The following is a 13,764-nucleotide window of genomic DNA, read 5'->3' on the forward strand; positions in this document are numbered from 1 at the left end:
GCCAGCCGGGTGGCATGGTGGTTAAGTGTGCATGCTCCACTTCGGTGGCCCGGGGTTCCCAGGTTCGGATCCCAGGCGTGGACCTGCACACCACTTATCAAGCCCATGCTGTGGCGGCGTCCCACATATAAAGTAGAGGAAGATGGGCACAGATGTTAGCCCAGGGCCAATCTTCCTCAGCAAAAAGAGGAAGGTGGGCAACAGATGTTAGCACAGGGCTAATCTTCCTCACCAAAAAGAAAAAAAAAATCTTATCTATTAGTCATACATACTGACATATTTGCAGGTGAAATAATGTTACATTTGGAATTGTTTTAAAGTACTCTAATAGAGAGGAAAAGTGGGGCTAGGTAAAGATGAAAGAATTTTTTCAAGTTGCCAGGAATTGTTGAAGCTGGGCATGGGCACGTGGCATTCGTTATCCTTCTCTACCTGTTTTGTTTCTGTTTGAAATTTCCATAATAAACAGTAAAGAACTAAAAAATAAAATGGCCTATGAGGTAGGATTATTAATCTCATTTTACTGACAAGGAAGCCAAGACTCCCGCAGGTGATGTTGACTTACCCAAGATCACAGTAAAACTAACAGAGCTGAAACTCAAACCTTCCTCTTTTGGACACCAAGTTCAAGGGTGTTTCCATCACATTGAGGCTGGCTCCCCTAGTGAGAAAAAACAACCTCAAAAATATTTAAAATTTAGCAAGAATCTATGCTGTGTTGAAACACACAAAGAATTTTCATATTTGTTAGCATCCCTTTAAAACTAGATAGCTTCTGGGGATAGCTCAAAGTCCTGCATTTATCCTTTAATCTTCAATGAAATCTTCAATTAAAATTCAATGAAGCGTATGCCAAGGATTTTCCATTTTATTCTAAATCTTCTTAGACTGCCACTATGGCTTCTATTTGTTTCTGCTGAAGCTGATTTGGCAGCCACGACTCAGCAAATGTGCTTTTGCAGAATACGAGTGGAAGTACTTCTATTACTCGGTTCTCTGAAGTCTCTTCCAGGATTAAGTTCTTGGTCCAAAACAACATTTAAATGCTTGAAGTAAAAGGAATACCCATAGAGACAATAAGCAATGTGTTTGGAAACCAGAGGGGGGTGTCAGGCTAGAGTGGTCAGTAAATCACAACACATGAGCCCACTCCGGCTCCCCGCCTGTTTGGACAGCCTATGAACTAAGTAAGTGTTGTTCTTACATTTTTTAATCATTCAAAAAAAAAAGTCAAAAGAAGAATAACATTTCGTGACACATGCGAATTATATGAAGTTCAAATTTAGTGTCCATAAATGAAGTCTGACTCTAAAATAACCATGGCCAGTCATTCACATGCTGTCTATGCTGCCTTTTCACTGCAACAGCAGAGTTCAGGAGCTGCGACAGAGAAATATGTGGCAAGCAATGTCTAAAATATTTAGTATCTGATCCTTTACAGAAAGTTTGCTGACCCCTGGGTTAGAGTGTGGTACGGGGTGGGGGCAAAACCAGTGGGAAAGTAGAGGCAAGCAAAGAGATCAGTTTGGTCTGATTCCATTTCCCTTGATCTACAGTCTGATTTGATGGACTTGCCTTCTTTTTTCCTTTTTTCTTTTTAGCATGTTATACATTGTGCACATTAAAAAATGATAAGAGGCCTTTCATCATAGGAATTAATCACTCTTTAGAAGAGATCCCAGTGCAGTCTCACCATCTTTCACAATTTGAAAATCGCGCCAGGCATCATGTTATAGATCCTAAAATATATTCTCTTATGTGCTTTTTATTCTTAATATCAAGGAATTCTGTTCGTTGATCACTGCTATTTCTCAAAACATCCTACCTCCTCCACTCACCAATTGGGCCATCTTAAGTCACAATCTTAGCCTCATCTTACATATCTATAAAAGAGGAGTGATAATAACCTAAAATTGTAAAAATGAGGGGTTTGTTAAATTCCTGGTTGCAGAAGGCACTCCATGGACAGTAACTGTTGATATTGTTGCTCCTATTATTTTATTTTATTTATTTATTTATTTATTTATTTATTTATTTTTTTTTTTTGTGTGTGTGTGTGTGTGTGTGAGGAAGATCAGCCCTGAGCTAATATCTGATGCCAATCCTCCTCTTTTTGCTGAGGAAGACTGGCCCTGGGCTAACATCCGTGCCCATCTTCCTCCACTTTATATGGGACGCCGCCACAGCATGGCTCGACAAGCAGTGCAGCGGTGCGCACCCGGGATCCGAACCTTCAAACCCCGGGCTACCGTAGCAGAATGAGCGTATTTAACCGCTTGCGCCACTGGGCCTGCCCCTTATTTTATATTTTTAATAACACAGAAAATAAGCAGCCCATAACAGAGTGGGTAGTTCATGCCTATCTGGCTGCAAAGTTTATATCCAACTTTATTCTTATGAAATCAAATTCCATTTCTCTCTTTGGTTCAGAAAACTTTTGTGACCACAGCCCTTGATTAACACAAAGAAACCCAAGGGAAACTTAAGACAGCAAAGTCCAAATTGCCATATGGCATTACCATCCTGGGGAAAATCCATCTTAGCATTTCATTTCTGCCAGAAGTAGATTAGGCAGATAAAATTTTCAAAATAGAACACAATCAGTTAATTAAAGTGAGAAAAGAATTTTATTTGTTTTATGCTAGAGTGGATTGAAGACAGCTTACAAGTGGCATCAGGCCAAGAGGTGTTATTTCCTGGACGGGGGCTTTTCAAACAGGGCTCCCAGGGGAAGGGGAGGTGCTGAGCAGACAGGGCTTTGCCATCTCAACTTGAACCAAAGCAGCTCTGCTTTGTTCTGTCACACACTGAATTTTTCCATGAGACTTTCTGTGAAGAAAGAGTGTTCTAGAACTAAAAAGTTTCAAGGCAGACTGCCAAGTTTCATGGCCTGACTCTGCCACCCCGTAGCTGTGTGATCTTGGTCAAGTTCCTTAACCTCTCTGTGCCTCAGTTTCCTTATCAGTGAAATTCATATAATATTAAGATTAAATATTAATATAATATAAATAATAAATAACACGGGTTTTTTTGTGAGTTAACATTTGTCAAGCACTTCTAACAGTTATATTATAGACATAATAAACGATTTGTACACGTTTGTCAAATGAGTAAATAAAATATGAAACCATTATCCCCAATTACTATTGACAAGCAGTCTGAGTGGTAGAGAAGAACCAAGTAATATTTTAAACAGTCTGCAGATTGAGTTGGGCTATAAAGGAAACTCTGCTTTGGGGGATGTTAAGACTAGCAAATCTATGGTATTGGTTCTTTCTTGATAATACATCAATAATTCATCAACATGCCCAACTGAAGATGCTAACATCTAATGAATAGATACAATTTACAAAGCAATTCACATGTTATTATGAATTGTAATCCATGTGATAAACTAACACATCACTGGGCACCCGGAATAATGTAACTAAACCTACCACTCTGTTTAATGACATAAGAATGGCTTAACCATTATACAGTAAACACATGTAAGGCACTGTTATGGGTTGCATTCCTCCTCCCCACATTCATATGTTGAAATCCTAACCCCAGTACCCCAGAATGTAACCTTATTTGGAAATAGGGTCTTTGCAGATGTAATTAGTTAAAATGAAGTCATACCGGAGTAGGGCAGACCCCTAATCCAATACGACTGGTTTCTTTATAAAAAGGAAATTTGGACACAGATGCACACAGGAAAAATGCATGTAAGGTTGAAGACAGAGACTAGGATGATGCTTCTATAAGCCAAGGAACGCCAAAGATTGCCAACAAACCACCAGAAACTGGAGTAGAAGCATAGAACAGATTCTCTCTTATAGCCCTCAGGGGCAACGAACCCTGCTGACACCTTGATCTTGGACTTCTAGCCTCCAGAACCGTAGGACAAGAAATTTCTACGTTTAAGCCACCTAGTTTGTCGTACTTTGTTATAGCAGCCCTAGGAAACTCATACAGGCACTGTTTATACTCTAGAGATCATAACAAAGGTGTTTCCTTTCTTGACTTAACCCTTGACTCAGTCACTTATATAGTAAATATTTACTGGATACAGCTGTGTTAGGAGCTGTGGCCACAGAGGAGAGCCAGAGACCCTGCTTTCAGAGACTTTCAGTGCAGAGGGGAGACAACCATCAATTAAAACAAGATACATATATGGGGAACATAATGAGACATAGTGACAAGTGCCATGAAGAAAAGCAGAGCAGGGAACAGGATAAAAGGGGGTGCTGTTTTGGATGAATGGTGAGGGAAGGCCAATCTGAGGCATTTGAACAACAGACTTGAATGAAAGGAGGTACTATGTGGGAGAAGAGGGTTCCAGGCAAAGGGGAGAGCAGGAGCAGCGGCTGGAGTTGGCTTAAAATAGTGTTCTAATCTAAGAACAACAAGGTATGCAGTGTAGTCTACCATTTTCTTTTAATGCAGTAGGGCTATTTTTTCTTTTTTTTTTTTAGTAGACTGAAACTTGTTGAGACTTTCAACTAACCTAAGGGGTTGTGTCCCTAGTCACATTGAAACAAGTCTAGCCCTGGCTGGCACGGCTCCCTCAGTGTTGAAGGAAAGGCAGAGTACAGCAAAGTCTGTGAAGCTGCCAGGCGCCACAAGGCACATGCAACTGACTGCCCGAGAAGGGGCTGTCAAGTTCTGTTGACTGCACAGCAGTATTCTCAACTCACTTCTCTGGGTGCTGATTGAAAAGCATCGTGGATGCGTGGCATGTTTTGGCTGTCCAGCCCTTGAATCTCCTTCCCCGATAGGTGGAATCACCATCTGTATGTCTTTGTGGGAAAAGTCCCTTACTTGTTCTTCCTCACTCCCTGGGCTGGCGCACAGGTACAACACCCAGACGCAGCAAACTGAGTGCTCCCACCTGGAAACCCAGTAAGAGACTGGCCCTCGAGCTTGTTGAAGCTAGAGGAGGTGAAAACCCCATTATTATTCTGGGAACGGACGGAGTCTGGCATAGATGGTGCTTTGTGTCCAGTGGCAAGAATGCCAGCGGTGGTGTCCAGTGACCAGTGGCAATGCCAGAAGGACCCTATCCTGCTCTTGCTGCAGCCTGATCTTTGCTGAGGTCCCAGCACACTGGATTCTCCCATTTCCAAACCTAGCTTTCCCATCAATTCTGGAAGCTTATCCATATCCTTCCAGTAAATTCCTTTTCTACTGAAGTTAGCCAGAATCAAGTACTCTGGTTTGCAACCACAAGCCCTGACTGGTTTCAGCCCAGTTTCTGAGTTTTCAGTTTCTCAGTTCTGAGCTACCAATATTGAATACTGTTTTATCATTCTTGATCACTGTTATATAGAGCTTAGATATTAGAAACTGAAAAGGTAAGTTACACCAAAAGTGTTGCGAGGATAATTAGGTCATATAAGCGAAAGAAGCTAACATAGCTCCAAACCCTTGAAGACACCGACAGTGTCCTGAATATTAAGCAGCACACCTGTGCTGCAGCTACATTACACAGCACAAGGGTGACATCCAGTGTCAGCCGGCCAAATCTCAGGTGACTGTGCAGTTCACCTGAAATGATGCACAGTATATCAAACGACACGCCTGTTAACACTGAACCCAAGTAATAATAACACTGTTTGCAGGTAATAATCTAAGATTTTTTAAGTAGAATTAATTTTATTCATTTGTAAATATGTGTATACGCACATATATCATAGCCAGTGCTATAGAAAGCTCTTAGATATGAGATAAAAGATATTTAGTTTTGGGAAAAAAAGGATTGAAATATTGGTACAAACACAATATACAAATATATACTATTGACAAAGCACTGTGCTATTTACCAAAAAATCATTTTCTACATATTGTCAAAATTAATCATTATAACACACTGTGTTATAGTTATTATCTATGTATCTATATCTATTTTTCTATGTATAATGCAACCAAGTTACAGAAAATTGATATAAGTTTTTCAAGGGCATAAATTGACTTCATCACTTGAACCCAGATAGACTGACCCCAAATCCAAGTGTCTTTGTAATGAAATAATCGATCTTCCTAGTTCATTGGTATAATTTGAAACTTTGAAAAACAGCTGACAGTTTCACCCAGAGCCCAATATAGCAACTAAACTGCAAAGATGTGCGAATCACATGAATCCCTCCCCACCTGGGGAAGAGCAGGGAGAAGGGACCAGGACCTGTTTCGTGACCACCAAGGCCAGTTGGGTATGCTGCCTTTACTAATCCTCATACACACCCTAAGAGGTCGGTGTCATTGTTCCCATTTTACAAATGAAGAAATGAGGCTCAATAAGATTCAGCAAAGACAGCTAGGTAGCAATGGTGATGGACCCCAGCCCACGAGTTTGCTGGCTCTTTCCAACTTACCACTTTGCCTCCTGCTGCATTCTGAATGGGTTTCTAAGCCTCGTTTCTTGGGCCCAAGCTAGTTTAGTAATCAGGGTTTTCCAAAGGAAGTCACTAAGCAACATTCAAGTAACTCCTGCTGTGAGCTCCTAGGTGCGTCCTTCAGGAGCCTGAGCAGATATTGCTTGTATGGCTTCACAGCTCAAAAACGGGGGCTTCGGACTCTGTCGGTGCTGCCCACAAGACTGTTCTACTTCCCCCCCAGCTGGGTGGCTTTGGGAAAGCTTTTACACTCCCTAGCTTCCTCAACTGAAAAATTCAGATGAAAATGTTAGCGTCCTCATAGAGTTATATGAGGATTAAACAGGATAATGCATAAAAAGTGCTTAATGGAGTATCTGACCCATAATACACATCCAAAGAATATTAAATAATTATATTTATCTTCACACCTTATGGTGGGCATTTGCTTATAAGACATCATTTGAAAGTGTCCATGACTCAGCTCTGTTGTCCCCTCACTATTCCTACACCTCTCACCCCGTCTGTCAATTATTCCTCTTGCCTTGACCTTCTCAGTTAACAAACAACTCAAAAGCCACTTATGACTTGTCAGTGAAGAAAATATGAAAAGAAGCAGATGTCAGTGACATACATCTCAGTCATCTGTAACATTTATAAGGAAGGTGCCCTTTTGGAAAGTTTCTTTTGTGGCTTTATAAAATATTTTAAGAGTAAAAGGCTCAGGAATTTACAAAATCTCTATAGCTTCCTAAACTCATCCTGCAATATTTTAGCTTCAACATAATTGACTTTGTTTTGAAAATTATCCAGCTGGGGTGGGGTGGGGAATCAGACAACACCAAGTGTGAGGGAGGATGTGGAGCAGCTGGAACTCCTGTCTGTTGCTGGTGGGAATGCAAAATGCACAGCCACGTTGGACAACACTCAGGCAGTTTCCTATAAAGCTAAGCACACACTGTACAACCCAGCAGCCCCACCTCTAGGTATTTATCCAAGTGAAATGAAAGTTTATGTTCCATAAAGCACAAATGTTTATAATTGCCAAACACTGGAAAAAATTCAAATATTCATCAACAAGTGAATTCTACTCATCAATACAAAAGAATGAACTACTGATACACACAGCAACATGGATGAATCTCACATGCATTATGCTGACTGAAAATAGCCAAATCCAAAAGGCTATATACTGTATAGTTCCATTTATATGACATTCTAGAAAATTTGAAACTATAGGGACAGAAAACAGATCAGTGGTTACCTGGGGACTGGGAGTGGGGGAGGAGTTGACTACAAAATGGGCATGGGAATTTTTTGTGGGGGGCAGGGGTGATGTAACTGTTCTATATCTTGATGCTGATGGTGGCTCCAAGACTGTAACCATTTGTCAAAACTTACAGAACTCTACACTAAAAAAGGTGAATGTATATACTTTTATTTTAAAAATAATAATCCAACAATACCCCAGAAAAAACAAAGTACAGTTGAGATTTCAAAATCCAAGGACCTTCACTGATTTTATCAGAACTAACTGGAAGCCACAATTAGCTGCATTTGTTTTCCTTCATTCAGGTTATTGACTCCAAAAGCTATAACTGGCAAATAATAGCAATGGAACCATGATTGTTAAAAAGCAAGTAACTGGGCTGCTGACAGGCAGATAAGTAGATAGAACTGTTGCTGTTATCTGCTGAATAGTTAATGAAGCCTGACATTCAATATGGTGAGAGAAACGAGGGAAATCTTAAACATCTTAAGAAAGTTAATAGTTATCATTTACTAAGGTAGAAAAGCAGAAGGAAACATATAGGAATATGTAAGTATATAAGAATATTTGCAACAAGATTTAAATTGAATTCATGAACCTAGAACTCCTTATCTATCCAACCCTTTCCTAATCGTTTTCTAGACGCACAACATGTTTTCATTCTTCACAGCTGCCCGGTTGCACGTAGACTGTTGGATCAGCGACTAGAAAGTCTATTCAGGGCGGCCACCACTACCTCAGCCCGGACCCTGCACATCACCGCCGCCTCTGCCCACGTTCCCGCGCCAGGAAGATGTCAGACTGATCGGAGCACAGCATCTTACTAAAATCCAAGCGATAACAGAAAGATCCAAGGGTGAGAAGTAGTTTCTGGTTTTGGGTAAAACCCAGTTCCTTGTACCAGACCATGTCAACGTGAGTGACGAGTGAGTGAGTTCGTCGAATAATTCAGAGACGCGCACAGCTCAATGCCCATCGAGCCTTCTTCCTGTTGGTGAAGGGGCACAACATGGGGAGCGTGTCCACGCCCATTTTGAACTGTGTGAAAGTAAAAAGGATGAAGGCGGATCCCTGTAACTGGTATATGACTCTCAAGAGACATTTGGAATGAAATTATCACTGTAAGACTAGAAAAATGCATCTGTTCTAGAAATTTTTTAAACCCTTATCGAGTTAAAAAAAGAGACGTTACCAACTGAGACTGATCAGTTCATCTAATCACAGATCACCAAAACAGTAGTGTTCCCACCCAGGAGTTTTAGCAAGTTGTTTAGCTATTTCAAGCAGAAAAACTGAGATCCAAATGAGCACACTCAGCTTTGGAAAACTGTATTAGGTAACCTAGACTATCTTGTTTTCAAATTTTAGAAGTGTAAAAATAAAATCCTTTGCATTCTAAGTTGTCAATAAAACAGACCATCAAGTTATTTTAATGCTCTTTTTTCCCCCCATAGGAACTTGCAATTTCAGCAGTAACTTACAGGCATTCAGAGACGTATTGTCTTCTCTTTAGTTTCACAGAATCTGCCAACTTTATATAGAAGGGTTTCTACTCAACTGGAGAAATCTCCCTGAGGTTCTTTAAGCTGAAGTTGTCAAGTGTAACCTGTTAAAAATGCATTTTCCGTAGAAGTTGGCACAAAGCAGGGTGAATTGGGATGTATAAGAAAGCAGCTCTGACTGAACTATTGTTCAAGGTTCCTGATTCCTAAGAGAGACATCCCAGAAGTCAATGCTTTTGCAGTGATAGAAAGTTCTTACTTGGTTTGTTCTCTAGACCACATAGAAAAACACCATCACTTAATGGGAACCTGGAATCATGTATAATTTGGGTCTGGCTCCTAAAAAGGCCCCGAGAAAAAAGGAGTGACATTTCTTCTGTTTTGGATTTTCTCTGATCTAAGAGCTCAAACTGGCGTCTGATTTGGTAAATAAACAAAGAGATGTATCAGTTTCATTCTTTAGCACAGGCATAGAAACTACAGAATAGTACAATCAAAAGCGTATAAATCCCGACGCACTCCCTTCTGCTTTTTGACTTACAGCTATAGATGATTCATGCTTTAAGTGCCCCACTAAAATATGGTATTGAGAAGTGCTCCTATTTCTAAGAGTACTTCAGTTATCACTGTGAGTCATCAAAATTCTCCTACTCTAAATGCATGTCATTTGTGAAGAAAATGTAGCAAAGGATACGTATGCTCTTTACAAATATTAATGTCAAGAGTTAAACATCTTCCAAGTCCAACATAGAACACTAAAGAACTGTGCTTCCTGCTATTTGCCTGGCATTTACTATTTACTGTTTTCATGGGAGTATCAGAAAGATTACGGTTATGTCACATTCAGAAAATATCAGTAATCCATACGAGGAATATATTTTTCATAAATACGAGGTTGACTCGTATCAGTTATTTTCAAATTATGCTACCACAGAAGCTGAACCAAAGTACCTGTCTTACCACTTAAATGTAATTGCAGAAATGTCCACCAATTGGTAAATAAAACATGGTATAACCATACAATGGACTGAATGTTAGTTAGCAATTAAAAGGAACCAACTACTGATACGTGATACCACCTGAATGAACCTCAAAAACATTATTCTAGGTGAAAGAAGCCAGATGCTAAAGACATATATTGTATGACCCTATTTATAAGAAATGTCCAGAAAAGTCAAATCTAAAGGGACAGAAAGTAGATTAGTGGTTGCCTGGGGCTGGGTGTGAGAATGGTGGGTGACTGCAAACAGGCACCTGGGATCTTTTGCAGATGATGAAAATGTTCTAAAATTGGATTGTAGTGATGGTCACACAATTCTGTAAATTTCCTAAAAAATCACTGAATTGTACACTTGGATGTATTTTATGGTATGTAAATTATACTTCCGATAAAGCTGTCTTTTGAAAACAGAAAGAAAAAAAAAGCAAGAATGCCTTGAATATACTCACTCTTTTCCTCTAGAGTAAAATAGAATTCTAGTCATATTTTTCTAATTTACAGGAAAAAGTAATTTGATGGATAGAATTTTCTCAATTTGAAGTTTTTCATTCATCGATTTTTTTCCCCCTAAATTACTGGCATCCACTACTAGTTAGCTTTTATTTAATTTGCATGAAATTGATATTTAGCTATTTCAGGTTTAATATCTCAATATTTCATAATATTAAATCTAGAACACATGATTCCTAAGTTCTTACCCAATGCAAGCAAAAGAGAAAACCACTGACCTCAATAACATATAACTCCTTTACAAATTTTAGATTTGACGATTTAAATCAATGTAAGAGAGTTTGTGATTTGAAACTAATCTAGTTTCAGTCACTGTCAAAATTGTTGGATGGTCATTGACATGGTTCCTAATCTATGGTCTCAAGGTGTCCTGGAGGATTCCAATGTTGTGTAAATTACATAAGGACAGGAATGTGTGGTATTTACACAAGACTGTATCCCTTTGTGTCTCCAACATAGAACACAGTGCCCTGAACAACAGGCGCTCAATAAACATTGGTTCAATGAATGCATGAATAGGCCAAAAATCCACAGATACCCCAAATATTTTCTAAAACTGAATATAAACACATACAGGCTTTTGTTTTCCAAACCCATATAGATTTCATGCTTAGTAAAATATAAATTCACTTAAACATGTTATTAAATTGATAGTAACATTTTGCCATTACGAAATTTTTTCAATCAATAAATGGCCCTATAATTTCGACATAAATATCTCAGTTCAAGAGATTTGAAACAATTACTTTGAAAAAACTTTTAAATTCCCTTCAAAACCTTCAATTCTTTCCTTTTTCAGTCCCTATCCCAAACAAACAAATATACACCTTATTTTTCAGCTTTGAACAGAATATGGATTACAACTCTAGCCCACTGTAAATCAAGCACACTGTAACTCAATAAACTAACAAATAACATGCTCATGAACAATTGACAAAAACACAAAGATAAATGATATCACTGAAATCGTGTCTGTATTTATTTCAAAAGGCCCTTTTTAGTTAGCACAGGTTTAGTAACTAAATTTATTTAGCAAATAACAAAGGTAGGAACCTTTTTATGAAGCTTGCCTGGGTGGGAGGAAGTGTGAGCTGTTTGCATTCTTTCTGTAAATTCCTCCCTGTCAGGGACCTTCACTCTCAGTGAGGGGAGAGGGAGGGGGCCAGCCCAGCAACAGAAACAACAGCATCCATTGTGTCTGCCAGGATATCTGAGACTCCAGCTCAGATCATATTTCTGACAAACCAGACTTCTGTAGAACTGAATATTTAATAGCACTAGGTAAAATCCAAAAGACAGGTTATCTTTTCCCTATTGCAAATGCAGAATAAGTCTCTTTCAGACACTTCATCTAGTCTATATAAACCAAGAAAGTACAGGAGGTTTTGGTTCCTGAGATAAAACAACTACAGTTTAACGGCAAATAGACACAGCTTCCACTGTGTTCTGGGCTAATCGCTTCTTCTGATTCTTGTATTCTATATATATACATATATATATATATATTTATTTATTTCCTTTCGAAGAAGGAAAATTGAAAATTCACAGCCATGTCATCATCCAATCTAAAAACTACCCTCGCACTGTCCTGTACTACTCTTTCAGTAAAATAATACTGCTCCTTGGCACAACTGACTAGGGCTCTCTAACTTTCAGCTCTAAAATCCCGTGACGGTAGAAAACTGTAAACCAATGAGCCATTCTCCTTTTGCTACACCTGTGACTACAGAAGCCAGCACGGAAGAATGAAGGATGAGACAACCACCTTCATTCATTCATTCATTCGTGTTTTTAAAATTTGCGGGCGCAGTGACATGTCAAGGCCGCCGCGCAGGGGTTCACAGGTGGCAGTAAGTTTTCCGAAGGGCTTTCTTCACAGCCTCTGAGTCGCGGGGACCCCTGGCAAAAGGGAGTGCATGACAGCAACCTAAATAAATAATCAGGTGTGCATCGGACTGAGGAGGGGTGATTCTTTCTCGGGGAAAGGCAACTCTTTCTCTTCCCGGAGGAGCAGAAAATTCTCGCCCAGGGAATCCGAGCCCAGAACAGGGAGCTTTACAGGGAGGAATATCCTCCTCACCAAGGGCCTGTTTACAGGGAAATGCCCCGGTGCGCCGAGCTGCGCTGGGGGACAGGCTCCAGCGGCACCTGGACATCCACTCACCTTGGGGGTGACCTGGCGCGCGCCGCAGGAGCCAGGCCCGCGATGACCAAGGCTCCCTACCTTGGAGGGCGCTCCGAGAGCGCGGGGTCCCGGCGCTGCTCCTCCCCTCGGCTCTCGGACCTGGGGCCAAGGTGGGCTCCGCCAGCGATGGTGACTCCGCCACCCGCAGATTGGGCTCCGCCCCGCAGGGCGCGCCGGGGCCAGAGTCCGGCGCCCGGGTGGCTCCGGGGAGGAGCCTGGGCTCCCGCCGCGCCCCGGACGCACACGCCCTGCTCCACGCACTCTGGGTGCACTCCCTGCACCTCCAAGTCCCGACCACGGCACACCCCTCGGTAGAGTTACATAGAGGGGGTTAGTTGCTGCTGCTTTTAAAGAAGGTTCTGTTTGCACTGTAAGTTCATAAACTTTTGTTTTATTCTTATTGTTTACAATAAAACTTTTTATTTTGGAGGAATTTTAGATTTTCGAAAAAGTTGCAGAGATAAGCAGAGAGTTCCCTAAACCCCTAATAGTCACATCTTACATTTCCATGGTACATTTGTCAAAACTAAGAAATTAACATTGGTCTGTTACTATTAACTAAAGTCAACTTTATACAGATTTCACCAGTTTTCCGCTAATATCTTTTTGTACCAGGATACCACCCAGGATTCCACATTGCGTTTAGTGTCATGTCTCTTTAATCTCCTCTGGTCTGTGACAGTTTCTTAGTTTTCTCTTGTTTTTCTCGACTTTGACAGTTTTGAAGAATTCTGCTAAGCTATTGTTATATCTCATTTGGTTTTGTCTGACGTTTTCCTCGTGATTAGACCGTGGGTGTGGATTCGGCGGAAGACCACAGAGGTAAAGTGCCCTTCTCATTATAGGAGATACATGATGGCAATATGACTTATTACTGGTGACGTTAACTTAATCACTTGGTTAAAGCAGTGGCTGCCAGGTTTCTCCACGCAGTTACTATTTTC

At 40.4% G+C, this 13,764-nt stretch overlaps 1 protein-coding gene across 3 annotated transcripts in view; it reads right to left on the reverse strand.

Moving 5' to 3' along the window:
• CCDC68 (coiled-coil domain containing 68) overlaps positions 1–12,963 on the reverse strand; it is a 51,053-nt gene extending 38,090 nt beyond the window's left edge. For all 3 annotated transcript variants that reach the window (XM_087439258.1, XM_087439259.1, XM_087439257.1), the window contains exon 1: positions 12,800–12,963. The gene's annotated coding sequence lies outside the window, so the exon portion shown is untranslated. The remainder of the gene's footprint in view (positions 1–12,799) is intronic.
• Between the last annotated feature and the right edge of the window lie 801 nt (positions 12,964–13,764).

This window comes from Ceratotherium simum, chromosome 14 (assembly GCF_057802395.1).
Source record: "Ceratotherium simum simum isolate JZ-2026a chromosome 14, ASM5780239v1, whole genome shotgun sequence".
Lineage (NCBI taxonomy): Eukaryota > Metazoa > Chordata > Mammalia > Perissodactyla > Rhinocerotidae > Ceratotherium > Ceratotherium simum.